This window comes from Gossypium hirsutum, chromosome A08, assembly GCF_007990345.1.
Source record: "Gossypium hirsutum isolate 1008001.06 chromosome A08, Gossypium_hirsutum_v2.1, whole genome shotgun sequence".
Taxonomy (NCBI): Eukaryota; Viridiplantae; Streptophyta; class Magnoliopsida; order Malvales; family Malvaceae; genus Gossypium; species Gossypium hirsutum.
In genome coordinates this window covers 9,672,730-9,687,153 of record NC_053431.1, presented here as the reverse complement: position 1 = coordinate 9,687,153, position 14,424 = coordinate 9,672,730, and the positions used below count along the sequence as shown (strand labels likewise).

Genomic DNA, 14,424 nt, shown 5'->3' with positions numbered 1-14,424 from the left:
AATCGGATCATGGCTCAATTTTTTAAAAATAAAATAAAATTGAGTTCGATACTTGAGCTTGACTTGACTTATTAATTCAAATGATGTTTCACTGTTAAAAAAGAATAAAAATTTAAAAAATAATTTTATATTCTTATACTTAAACTTAAATAAAGTTAATTTTAAATTCATGACGAAATTTATAAAAATTAAAAATTCTTACCAAAATCAGACCTAAGGCAAATGAAAGCTAGCGAGTCAAACGGACCACCAGTTCTTAGGTAGACCTATGCTGCACCAATTATTTGCTACTATAGTGGAATCTTTGTAATCCATTACTGTCAGCCCCTAATTCCCCAAATTAGGGAATTAGGAAAGATTTTGGCAATGAGGGCTTATAAAGTTATTTCATAGTATTATTAATGCAGTTTTGGTTTTTGGTAGTATTATCTTCATCTGAATTAAGACTAATTCTTTTCAAATCAAGAGGTGATTCCAAAATTCAATAAAAGTAGCATTTTACTGCTTCTTTAAATTACTTAATGACTTGTTAAAATAATAGTAGTATATTAAACATAATAATCAATAATTTATTTATTATTTTTAATATATTAGAGGGAGATTCGCCTGCACTGGTGTAAAATCTTATAATTTTTAATATAATTAATATTTTAATAATTTAATAAATTTCAAGTATAAATATCTAACAATTGTAAAAAACTACTTTTATTTTATACTAGTGTATGATATTAATTATATAAAAAAATTACAAAAAAAATATAAAAATCACTTTAATTTTACACGAATATAAATAAATAATTCCTCATATTGTATATCTACACAACTATATATAAAAGAAAGGCCTTCCTTCCATGGCAACGGTCCTTTTTCCCTTTTTTTCTTTATATGAAAAGAGTGTAGTAATAAACATAATCGTTATTTTATAAAATCCTCAAGAGTGCACGTGCACGTGCACATTGAACAAAATACCCATAGACTTTGTTGACCAATTGATTCTGAGCTCGACATGCCACACGAGTGGAAGTGGACACTGTTACACGTCATCGCCGCTCATAAAACGATAAATTAAGAGTCATTGATGCTTCATTCTAAAACACATAATGGTGTATTATTATATGTCTGGAATGGTGTAAGAAACATTTCCATGATTTTCGACCCGCGCTTTCCTCTCAACAACTCATCCATCTTTCTGTTATTTGACATACAAATATTTTTTAATAATTAAAAGTTGAACATTTATAAGTTGCTTAGTGTTTTTTACGTACATAACACCAAATAATTCATGTTTTATGTTAATTAATGATATTTAAAATCCTCAAATTTAAACAAGTGTAAGGAGTGGTCATTGCAAAGACCAGTCAAACCGACTCCCATGTTACTACATATGGGGCCATTTTTTATGTATATTTTCTTATCAGTATATCCCAAGAGATCTAGGGTATTTAGCTTCTACCATATATATATATAAACAATTTTTTAAAAAATAATATCTGATCAATAAATTACAATTTATAACTTATATATATATATTAATAATATGTAAGGAATAAGAGTTATTTTCGAAAATTGATGACAATAAAAAACATAAAAATCAATAGTTGAACTAAACTCATAGTATACCATCAAATGACTTGTGTTGAAATAAACATTTCCAACCATTCTCTTTATGAAAGAATTTATCCTCCATAATTTAATCACAACATATCCCTTTTTTGAAAGATTTTTTTTTTTGGTGAAAAACAAAAAGGAATAACTAATTAGTTACATCCAAAAGGTTTGAGAAAAAACCTCTAGTTTGATCCAAATTTAAGAAATTCCAAACATTAAGGGAGGGAAATCAAAAAATTGCAACTCAACTCTAAAAGATAACGGTCTTTTTGCCATACAATCAGCAACTTCATTCTATTCCCTGGGAATATAACGCAAAACCCATAAATTCTTCTGAGATAGAATACTCTAGATTCATCTGATTAAAGCAAAGTTCGATGTGGCTAAGGTACTTCCTTGAATGGCCCGAACGACGCCCAAGCTGTCCGAGAGGATTATTACACAATCATAACCTCTTCATTGAACAAGCTTAAGCCCTTCAAAAATGCCCCAAAGTTTAGCATCAAAAATTGAGCACTTTCCAAGGTATCGATTGAAACCAAAGAGCCACTGTCCCATCAGATGCAACCCCCCCAGCAAATGCATTTCTAGTATCCAAACGCACTACCCCATCAGTATTAAGGAAGATCGTAAAACCATAAGCTTGCTCTTCCAAGGGAAGACCAAAATCGCCACAAGGAGCAACTCTAGAGGATGAAAAACATTGAGTAGCCCAGTAATATGAGGTGTTAACAATCTCTCTCGAGTTTTAAGAGTCGTCCTGAAAAATAAAAAGATTACGGTTCTTCCAAATCCACCAAGCTAGAATTCCAAGGAGACAAGGCCAGCTAGCTCCTCCCTCCATGACCACCGAAATATCCTGCACATTAAAAAGAATCCATTAAACGATTACCTGTTATGATTTGGCTCCACACATCCTTAGCTGCAGTACAATCTCTGAGAATATGAAGAATGTCTTCTAAATGAAAACCACATATAGAACATGAAGGATCAGCTATTAAACCTCTTTTAAACCTTTCAACATTACTGAGGAAGGTGTTGTTTGAGAACCAACCAAATAAAAGAAGAACTCTTTGTGGACCTGAAATCTTCCAAACACTCTTCCATTTATCATCCTTCGAATTCCAAATATCACCCTTACAAATCTTATAAGCACGTTTAACCGTAAAGTTTTTAGTCGAAGTATGGTACCAAATGATTTTGTCCAGCCCCTTAGAGGAGAGAGGAGGGGGAATGCCCATAATCAACTCAATCACCGCCTTCGGAAGCCAAAGCCTAAACAAATCAAGGTTCCACGAACCATCCTCATTGACCATATCGTTAAGACAGCACCTAGAGCCAATATTGACACCTGTCGAGATAAACCTAATCAGCTGCCCCACACTAAGGATCCAAACATCTTCCCAACAACGAATTTGGCACTCATTCCCAATGGACCAACATAAGTTTTCTCGAAGCAACGGCCAAATTTCAATGAAAGGATTCCAAAGAAAAAAGCATCTTTCTCACCTAATAGAGATAGGAAGATTATCAATCATCCGGTATTTAGCCCTAATAACCCAAACCCAAAAAGCCTCTTTGTCAGTCACGATATTGAACCCCAACTTTAACAAAAACGAGATATCCTGGTGTCAAAGTTTCTTTAAAACAAGACCTTCACAACATTTAGGATGACAAATAGAATCTCACCCAACCAAAGACATCTTCTTTTTAAGCAGAAGAACCCCAAATGAACTACTTCACCAAGCTCTCAATTTCATCGCAAACTCTCCTAGGGACCATTATAGACTGCATAAAGTAGCTAGGAATAGATATGAGAACCGAGTGGGCCAAAGTAATGCGGCCAATAATGGATATCATTTAGCGTCCCAGCTTTGGAGCTTTCCTCTAACTTTTTCAACAACGAAATGCATAGTACCATTAGTCACCCTTTAATGAAAAAGCGGAACACCAAGATAATGACCAAGATTCTATACTTTTTGAAATCCAAACAAAAAACTAATCAAGTTAGCCACTGCCGCGTCCACACCTTTAGCGAAAAATATGTTCGTTTTTCTAGCATTGATTTTATGCCTAGAAAAATCACAAAAAAAACTACCTAGAATGTCCTTGATAAGGCGACTATGATTCGTATCTACTTTGCAGAAAATAACTAAATCATCTACAAAGAACAAATGTAAAATAGGAGGACCAGACCGAAAAAGGAGAATGAGGTTCCATTGACCCTTCGAGATAGTCGAGTGAATCACTTGGCCAAGCCAATCCATGCATAAGATGAAAAGATAAGGGGAGAGCGGATATCCTTGCCGAATTCCTCTAGCTAGTCTAAACTTAGACAAAAGAACTTTGTTCTACAAAACCTACATCGAAGAGTTAGAGATAGATGACATAATAAAATTTATGAAAATAGTAGGGATACCTGCAACTTGAAAGGAAGCGTTGTTGGAGTCTCATCGCACTCTATCGTAGGCCTTCTCCAGACAATCTTAATAGTCATCCACTTTCTTTTAGAACTCTCCATCGAGTGAATAACCTCTTAGGCGATAATGATATTGTCAGTGACCTACAATAAACCCAGCCTGCTCTAGACTAATAATCTTCGGAAAAATGGTCTTAAAATGATTCGCAATAATCTTCATCACAAGCTTATATAAAACAAAGCAGAGACTAATCGGATGATATTGAGTAAAATCCTCAATACTATCAACCTTGGGAGTAAGGACAATTAAGGTATTGTTCAACTCAGCATCAATAGTGCCTCCATTAAAAATACTTCTAACCCAATTACAAATCGCGTCTCCAACCGTATTCCACTATTTCTGGAAGAAAAGTGCCTGAAAGCCATCACTACCAGGAGCTTTTAGAGGGGTGATATCAAAAAGAGCCACATTGATTTCCTCATCAGTGACCTGTTTCCCCCAAAAAAGAAATATCATCATGATCAAGGCAAGGAAATTTACTAGGAAGTAAGCATCCCATAGGACCAAGAGACTCCCCATACAAATTTTGGAAGAATTTATTAGCCTCAGCTTCAATAGCTTTTGAATCTTAAATCTAGTTGATAAACCATAATATATACATATTTTTACCCCATACTTGGCATACTTATGGATGATTTTTCCTTGGTTTTATTGAATTCGACGCTCCTAATCCTTTAAATTCATGTTTTATACTCAGGAAAGCTTAAGATAACCAAAAGAGCGAGAAGCGGGCCAAAAATGGACAAATTAGGCCTAAATTAGTGTTTCACAAGGCCTAAGCACTTCTACACAGTGATCCACACGCCCGTGTGTGCCACACGGATAGACCACATGCCCGTGTGTCCTGGCCATGTCGATATTAATCCAAGTCAAAATTGCACACAGCCTGAGCATCTTCACACAAGCGTGGCACATGGCTATGTCCCTGTCGAGCCCAAGTTTAGTTCTACTCGAAAAAGGCTTATTTTAGGCTAATTTGGGCATTTAAAAGTCTATATAAATACCCTAGAAGAGGAGGGGGAGACACAGATTGGAAGCAGAAAATACCTAATGACAACATCATAACCATCTCAGAAGCAAGGATCTACATCAAGACTGAAGATTTTCATCCAAATTCCTAGAGTTCTTTGGGGTTTTCTTTATGTTTTGTTATTTTCTATATTTTGAGATGTTTTCCATTAGTATGAACTAAACTCCCTAAATACCTAAGGGAGATGAAATCTATGACGAATCTTATTACTATTTGAATTGTATGATAAAGACTTATTCTTATTCTTAATTGTGAGTTTTAAATTCTTGTTTTAATATTCCAGGGTATTAATTTAGGTTTTGATGTACTTATTTAGTGGAGCAAAAGTCTCTATTTAAGAGTAGATCATTCATAATTAAGCGGAGTTGAATGCAATCCTAGAGATAGGACGACATAAATCTGCCGGATTAGAGTCAAATCTAATAAGAGAATCCATAGATCAAGTTAATGCGACAATAGGGGTTTTAATTTGAGAGAGATTTCAATTAATCAACCTAGAGTCAATTGTTCTTAGTCTCGAGAGAGATATTAACATAAATTAGGGATTTCTACAGATTAAGTTAAGTGAATAAATTGACTAATTCAAAAGTAATAAGTGAAGTCTAGGTGGATTCTTCCTTGGGTATTATCTTTTCCATCGGTTTTTCCTAAAGTATTTTCCAAACTTTCATCTTTGTCACAATCTTAGTTAATTAGATAATTAGTTTTAGTTTAAAAACACACTTTAATTCTTAGGCTAGATAATAAAAAGATAGTAATTACTAGTACTTTTAGTCATCGTGGATACGATATTTTCGGTCTCACCAGAACTATACTACTATTCGATAGGTGCACTTGTCTTAGTCGAATTTATAGTTAGTTTCACGACCATCAAGTTTTTGGCGCTGTTACCGGGGACTAAGATATTAGGAACGCTTAATTTTTATTACTTTAGCGATTTTTTATTTTTTATTGCAATTTTATTTTATTTTTTCTTAAATTACTAAATTTTCTTTAATTTACTTCTGGCAAGTTTTTATAGTTTATGACTAGAAGAAACCCGTCAGGACCTTTATTTTTTGATAGTGAAATCGAAAGCACAACTCGCAGAAACCGAAGAGAGATAAGGCGAAGCCTACGGTACATAGAGGAAGGGCAAGAGGACCATATTCAACCTACAACCGAGGAGATGGCTGATAATCATAATAATCTGCTACCTCCTGTGGCTGTTGCGAACCCAGCAAATCAGGATCCTGCTCCTCGTACTATGTATGATTATGCTAAACCTAGTTTAACAGGAGCTAAATCGAGTATAGTTAGACCTGCTATTGCTGTAAATAATTTTGAACTAAAACCTAACACGATTCAAATGATACAATAGTTTGTTCAGTTTGATGGTTTGCAAGACGAGGATCCAAACACTCATTTGGCGAATTTTCTGGAATTCTGCAACACATTTAAGATCAATGGCGTTTCTAACGATGCCATTCGCCTTCAGTTATTTCCCTTTTCATTGAGGAATAAGGCTAAACAGTGGTTGAACTCGTTACCATGAGGATCAATCACCACTTAGGAACAAATGACCGAAAAGTTTTTGCTTAAATATTTCCCGCCGGCTAGAATAGCTAAACTAAGGAATGATATTTCTTCTTTTGTGCAGATGGATTTAGAAACACTCTATGATGCATGGGAGAGATACAAGGATCTATTGATAAGATGCTCTCACCATTGGCTACCACTTTGGCTACAGGTTCAAACTTTTCATAACGGCCTGAATCCTTCGACTAGACAGATGATTGACACAGCTGCTGGTGGGACTATTAATAATAAGACACCTGAAGAGGCCTATGAATTTATAGAAGATATGTCATTGAATAATTATCAGTGGCAAGTCATGAGGACAAAGTCGACTATAGCAGCCAGCGTGTTTAACGTCGATTCAGTTACTATGCTCTCTAATCAGGTAGAACTTTTGAATAGAAAAATTGATTGTTTACTTGGTTCTTCATAGATTCAACCAGTAATACAGTGCGATGCAAGTGGAGGTGGAACGAGCAATTCAAAATACCCACCCTATGGCCACAACATGGAGAAAAAACAAATGAATTTTATGAGTAATAATCCTCGGCCTCAAAATAATCTTTATAGTAATACTTACAATGCAGGTTGGAGGAGCCACCCAAATTTCTCATGGGGAGGCCAAGGGAATCAGAGACCACCCCTCCAAGCTTTCAACAACAACCTTACCAGTAAGAGAAAAAGTCGAACCTGGAGGAGATGATGACAAAATTTATTTCAGTAGCAGAAACCCGTTTTTAGAACACTGAAACTACACTTAAAAATCAGCAAGCATCGATCCAAGGGCTCAAGAATCAATTTGGACAGTTGGCTAAAATAATTTCAGAGAGACCACCAGGAAGTCTACCTAGTAACACCGAACCCAATCCAAAAGAACATGTGAAAGCAGTTACACTAAGGAGTAGGAAAGTGTTAGTTGAAGCTGAAAAGAAGCCACCACAAGAAGCTGACAGAACCGAAAGAGAGGAGGGAAAACCCGAAAACAATGAAAATCCAATGTCAAAGGAATACAAACCACTAATCCCATATCCAGCAAAGTTGAAGAAAGACCGCATGGATGCACAATTCGGTAAATTTCTTGAACTTTTTAAACAACTGTATATTAACTTACCTTTTGTTGAAGCTATATCGCAGATGCCTACATATGTAAAATTTTTAAAGGAGCTTCTAACGAATAAAATGAAGTTTGAAGAACTATCTACAGTGGAACTTAACGAGGAGTGCTTGGCCATTCTCCAGAATAAACTGCCAACCAAACTGAAAGATCCAGGAAGTTTTACTATTCCCTACTTAATTGATAGTTTGAATGTTAATAAGGCACTAGCTGATTTAGGCTCTAGCATTAATTTGATACCATATAAAATGTTTAAACAACTTGGTCTTGGGGAACCTAAACCCACTGGGTTAAGTATTCAACTAGCTGATAGATCTGTTAAATATCCTTGGGGTATTATAGAGGACGTACTTGTAAAAGTAGATAAATTTATATTCCCTGTTATTTCGTTGTGCTTGACATGGATGAAGATATTGAACTGCCTTTAATATTAAGTCGTCTATTTTTAGCCACCGCTAGGGCTGTTATTGATGTGGGTAATGGTAAACTTGTGCTTAGAGTAGGTGAAGAAGAGATTATTTTTAAAATTTATGATGCCATGAGAATTTCTAGGGAACAGGATGACTCATGTTATTTTATTGACTCTATTGATCATGCTACTCAAGATTCTTTTTAGGAAATCGTATATAAGGACACGTCGAAACTGTGTCTTACTCAAGGAGAGGAGGTAGATGATGATGATTCTAAGATAGAAAAGGTAAAAGCTGAACTAAATTCCAATAAGTCCTTCCCAATATAAGTGGAATATGATGGTATTAAGGTAAACGATGAACTTAAGCAAAAACCCTCTATTGAAGAACCTCCTAAACTGGAACTTAAACAATTGCCAAATCACTTGGAATACGTATTCCTTGGAAATAATTCTACATTACCAGTGATTATTGCTTCTAACTTGCAACCCAATGAGAAAGAAGAATTACTCCAAGTATTAAGAGAGCATAAAAGGGCCATAGCTTGGAAAATTTCTGACATTAAAGGAATCGGCCCTTCTTTTTGCACCCACAAAGTTTTAATGGAAGATGAATATAAGCCATGTATGCAAGCTCAAAGATGACTGAAAAGAAGCCACCACAAGAAGCTGACAGAACCGAAGGAGAGGAGGAAAAACCCGAAAAAATGACAATCCAATGCTAAAGGAATTCAAACCACCAATCTCATATCCAGCAAAGTTGAAGAAAGACCGCATAGATGCACAATTCGGTAAATTTCTTGAACTTTTTAAACAACTGTATATTAACTTACCTTTTGTTGAAGCTATATCATAGATGCCTACATATGCAAAATTTTTAAAGGAGCTTCTAACGAATAAAATGAAGTTTGAAGACTTATCTACAATGGAACTTAACGAGGAGTGCTTGGCCATTCTCCAAAATAAACTGCCAACCAAACTGAAAGATCCAGGAAGTTTTACTATTCCCTACTTAATTGATAGTTTGAATGTTAATAAGGCACTAGCTGATTTAGGCTCTAGCATTAATTTGATGCCATATAAAATGTTTAAACAACTTGGTCTTGGGGAACCTAAACCCACTAGGATATGTATTCAACTAGCTGATAGATCTGTTAAATATCCTAGGGGTATTATAGAGGACGTACTTGTAAAAGTAGATAAATTTATATTCTCTATTGATTTCGTTGTGCTTGACGTGGATGAAGATATTTAAGTGCCTTTAATCTTAGGTCGTCCATTTTTAGCCACCACTAGGACTGTTATTGATGTGGGTGATGGTAAACTTATGCTTAGAGTAGGTGACGAAGAGATTATTTTTAAAATTTATGATGCCATAAGATTTTCTAAGGAATAGGATGACTCATGTTAATTTATTGACTCTATTGATCATGCTACTCAAGATTCTTTTTAGGAAATCGTATATAAGGAAACGTTAGAACTATGTCTTGCTCAAGGAGAGAATGTAGACGATGATGATTCTGAGATAGGAAAGATAAAAGCTGAACTAAATTCCAATAAGCCCTTCCCAAGATAAGCGAAATATGATGGTATTAAGGCAAACGATGAACTTAAGCAAAAACCCTCTATTGAAGACCTCCTAAACTGGAACTTAAACAATTGCCAAATCACTTGGAATACGCATTTCATGGAAATAATTCTACATTACTAGTGATTATTGCTTCTAACTGGCAACTCAAAGAGAAAGAAGAATTAGTCCAAGTATTAATAGAGCATAAAAGGACCATAGCTTGGAAAATTTCTGACATTAAAGGGATCAGCCCTTCTTTTTGCACCCACAAAATTTTAATGGAAGATGAATATAAGTCATGTGTGCAAGCTCAAAGATGACTGAAAAGAAGCCACCACAAGAAGCTGACAGAATCGAAGGAGAGGAGGGAAAACCCAAAAATAATGACAATCCAATGCCAAAGGAATACAAACCACCAATCCCATATCCAGCAAAGTTGATGAAAGACCGCATGGATGCACAATTCGGTAAATTTCTTGAACTTTTTAAACAATTGTATATTAACTTATCTTTTGTTGAAGCTATATCGCAGATGCCTACATATACAAAATTTTTAAAGGAGCTTCTAACAAATAAAAGGAAGTTTGAAGACTTATCTACAGTGGAACTTAATGAGAGTGCTTAGCCATTCTCCAAAATAAACTGCCAACCAAACTGAAAGATCCAAGAAGTTTTACTATTCCCTACTTGATTGATAGTTTGAATGTTAATAAGGCACTAGCTGATTTAGGCTCTAGCATTAATTTGATGCTATATAAAATGTTTAAACAACTTGGTCTTGGGGAACTTAAACCCACTAGGATAAGTATCCAACTAGCTGATAGATCTGTTAAATATCCTTGGGGTATTATAGAGGACGTACTTGTAAAAGTAGATAAATTTATATTCCCTGTTGATTTCGTTGTGCTTAACATGGATGAAGATATTGAACTGCCTTTAATCTTAGGTCATCTATTTTTAGCCACCGCTAGGGCTGTTATTGATGTGGGTGATGGTAAACTTGTGCTTAGATTAGGTGACGAAGAGATTATTTTTAAAATTTATGATGCCATAAGATTTTCTGGGGAATAGGATGACTCATGTTATTTTATTGACTCTATTGATCATGCTACTCAAGATTCTTTTTAGGAAATCGTATATAAGGACACGTTGGAACTGTGTCTTGCTCAAGAAGAGAAGGTAGATGATGATGATTCTGAGATAGAAAAGATAAAAGCTGAACTAAATTCCAATAAGCCCTTCCCAATATAAGTGGAATATGATGGTATTAAGGCAAACGATGAACTTAAGCAAAAACCCTCTATTGAGGAACCTCCTAAACTGGAACTTAAACAATTGCCAAATCACTAGGAATATGTATTCCTTGGAAATAATTCTACATTACCAGTGATTATTGCTTCTAGCTTGCAACCCAAGGAGAAAGAAGAATTACTCCAAGTATTAAAAGAGCATAAAAGGGCCATAGCTTGGAAAATTTCTAACATTAAAGGGATCAGCCCTTCTTTTTGCACCCACAAAGTTTTAATGAAAGATTAATATAAGCCATGTGTGCAAGCTCAAAGACAACTGAACCCCAATATGAAAGAAGTTGTTAAAGTTGATGTAATTAAACTCCTAGATGCTGGAATTATTTATCCTATTTCTGACAATTCTTGGGTAAGTCCAGTGCAAGTTGTTCCTAAGAAAGGAGGCATGACTGTTGTAGCCAATAAGAAGAATAAATTAATCCCAACAACGAAAGTCACAGGTCGGAAAGTTTGTATTGACTATAGAAAACTGAATGATGCCACGAGAAAAGATCACTTTCTCTTGCTATTCATTGACCAAATGTTGGAAAGATTATTAGGGCACATGTACTACTGCTTTTTAGACGAACTCTCTGGTTATTTTCAAATCCCAATAGCTCCTGAAGATCAAGAAAATACGACATTTACATGTTCATATGGTACATTTGCTTATCGTAGAATGCCTTTTGGATTATATAATGCTCCTGCTACTTTTCAGCGCTGCATGATGGTCATTTTTGGCGAACTCGTAGAAGACATCATGGAGGTATTTATGGATGACTTCTCGGTATTCGATAACTCTTTTCATCTTTGTCTTAAAAATTTAGAATGAGTTCTAATAAGATGTAAGGAAACGAACCTTATACTTAACTGGGAAAAATGTCACTTTATGGTTCAAGAAGGTATTGTTTTAAGACATAAAATTTCTAGTAAAGGGATTGAGGTTGATAAATCTAAAATTGAAACCATTGAAAAACTACATCCCCTTAGTTCGATTAAGGCTATTAGAAGCTTTTTAGGACATGATGGGTTTTATAGAAGATTTATTAAAGACTTTTCTAAAATAACTAAGCCTTTGACTAAATTACTAGAAAAAGATGTGCCCTTTAATTTAGATCAGGGATGTTTAAAAGCGTTTAATATTTTAAAGGATAAATTGATTAATGCTCCAATTATAATCGCACCTGATTGGAATTTACCTTTCAAACTATGTGCGATGTAAGTGATTTTGCAGTACGTGCAGTTTTGAGAGAGCGAAGAGACAAGCATTTTCAACCGATCTATTATGCCAGCAAAACTTTAACCTCCGCACTAGAAAACTACACCACCACTGAGAAAGAGCTTCTAGTTGTGGTTTTTGCATTCGATAAATTTAGGCCATATCTAATATTGTCTAGAGTTGTCATTTATACTGACCATTCTGCTCTTCGCTACCTTTTAACTAAGACTGATGCAAAACCTCGACTCATTCAATAGATTCTATTATTGTAGGAATTTGACTTGGAGATTTAGGATAAGAAAGGAGCTGAAAATCTCGCGGCTGATCATCTTTCCAGGCTTGAAAATTCAAATACCAAATAGCTAGATGAAGTTGAAATAAATGATTCGTTCTCTAAAGAACAATTTTTTGTTATATCTGATTCTGAGGTACCTTGGTTTGAAGACATTGCGAATTTTTTAGCCACTAACATTATCCCGAAAGGGTTGACACATCAGCAAAAGAAGCAATTCTTTACTAATGTGAAAAACTACTTTTGGGAAGAACATTTTCTTTTTCGTATATGTGCAGATCAAGTCATTAGGAGATGCGTTACAAGGTTAGAAGCATTTAAGATCTTGGAACATTGCCACTCAGGACTGACTGGAGAACGTTACAATAGAACTAAGACCTCACATAAAATGCTTGAATTAGGTTTTTATTAGCCCACGCTATTCAAAGACGCCAACAAGTATGTTACTTTCTGTGACAAATGCCAACAGACAGGTAATATCTCCAAACATGATGAAATGCCTCAAACATATATGCTTTCATGTGAAATATTTAACATTTGGGGTATCGACTTCATGGGTCCATTCCCTAGTTCATTTGGGAATAAATGTATCTTAGTAGCCATTGATTATATGTCCAAATGGGTGAAAGCCCAAGCTCTACCTACTAATGATGCTCGAGTGGTAATACGATTCCTTAAGAAACTCTTCTTTCGATTTGGAACACCTAGAGCAATTATTAGTGATAGGGGTACTCATTTTTGTAACGCCCAATTTGATAAGACCCTTAAGAAATACGGAGTTCACCACAGAACAGCTACCCCTTACCATCCTCAAACTAGTAGGCAAGTCAAAGTACCAAATCGAGAGCTTAAATGTATCCTAGAAAAGACAGTAGAATCAAATAGGAAGGATTGGGCGATGAAAGTAGATGATGCATTATGGGCTTATAGAACTACTTTTAAAACCCCCATAGGAACATCCCCTTACAGACTTGTTTATGAAAAAAGTTGTCATCTACCGTTTGAGTTAGAACACAAGGTATTCTGGGCTATAAAGTTTCTAAACTTCGATCTCAAACTTGCAAGTGAAAACAGGTTGATGCAGCTGGATGAGTGGTGAACCAATGCATATGAGAACTCACGCCTATACAAAGAAGCAACGAAGCGTCGCCACGACGCTCGTTTAAAGCAACGCAAGCAATTTGAAGTTGGCAATCTTGTCCTGTTATATAACTCGAGGCTCAAACTATTTCCTGGGAAGCTTAAATCAAGATGGTCAGGTCCTTTCGTAGTCCAAACTATCTTTCCATATGGCACAGTAAAGGTAAGTCACCCATCACAAGACACTTTCAAGGTAAATGGACATTGTCTCAAACTTTATAACAGTGAGAATTGTAAAGACGATAGATAGGAGCTACGGCTCCACGAACTTTCCTAAATATACCCACAAGGTAGAGTCGAGCTTAGACACTAAATAAGCGCTTCTCGGGAGGTAACCCGAGCACTAACCCCACTAAATAACATAGTTCTTTTTTTTCCTTTTTGTTTTACAACCTAATTGTAGGTATACTTGGTACACACGGCCTTGCACACAGTCGTGCTTGAGGTTGTGGGACCCCCACGGGCAGGAGACATGGGCGTGGCTATGGCCGTGCTAAAACAGGACAAATATTTTTCCCAATATAGGATGGAACACGGGTTGCGATAAATAGCCACAGCCGTGCGACACGGCCGAGTAAGCCACACGGTTGCGAGACACGGGCGCGTCCCTAACCTTGGTAAAACTGTGCCTTAATTTCCAAAAATATCAGCAGAAACACGGCCTACGATACATCCACACGACCATTTGAGGTGGCTGTGGGAGACACACAGCCTTCAAC

General features: G+C 35.7%; 1 non-coding gene across 1 annotated transcript; it reads right to left on the bottom strand.

Moving 5' to 3' along the window:
- Positions 1-6,724: 6,724 nt before the first annotated feature.
- Positions 6,725-6,831, bottom strand: LOC121205740 (small nucleolar RNA R71). Its single transcript, XR_005900815.1, has one exon. It is a non-coding gene; the product is annotated as a small nucleolar RNA R71 (small nucleolar RNA).
- Between the last annotated feature and the right edge of the window lie 7,593 nt (positions 6,832-14,424).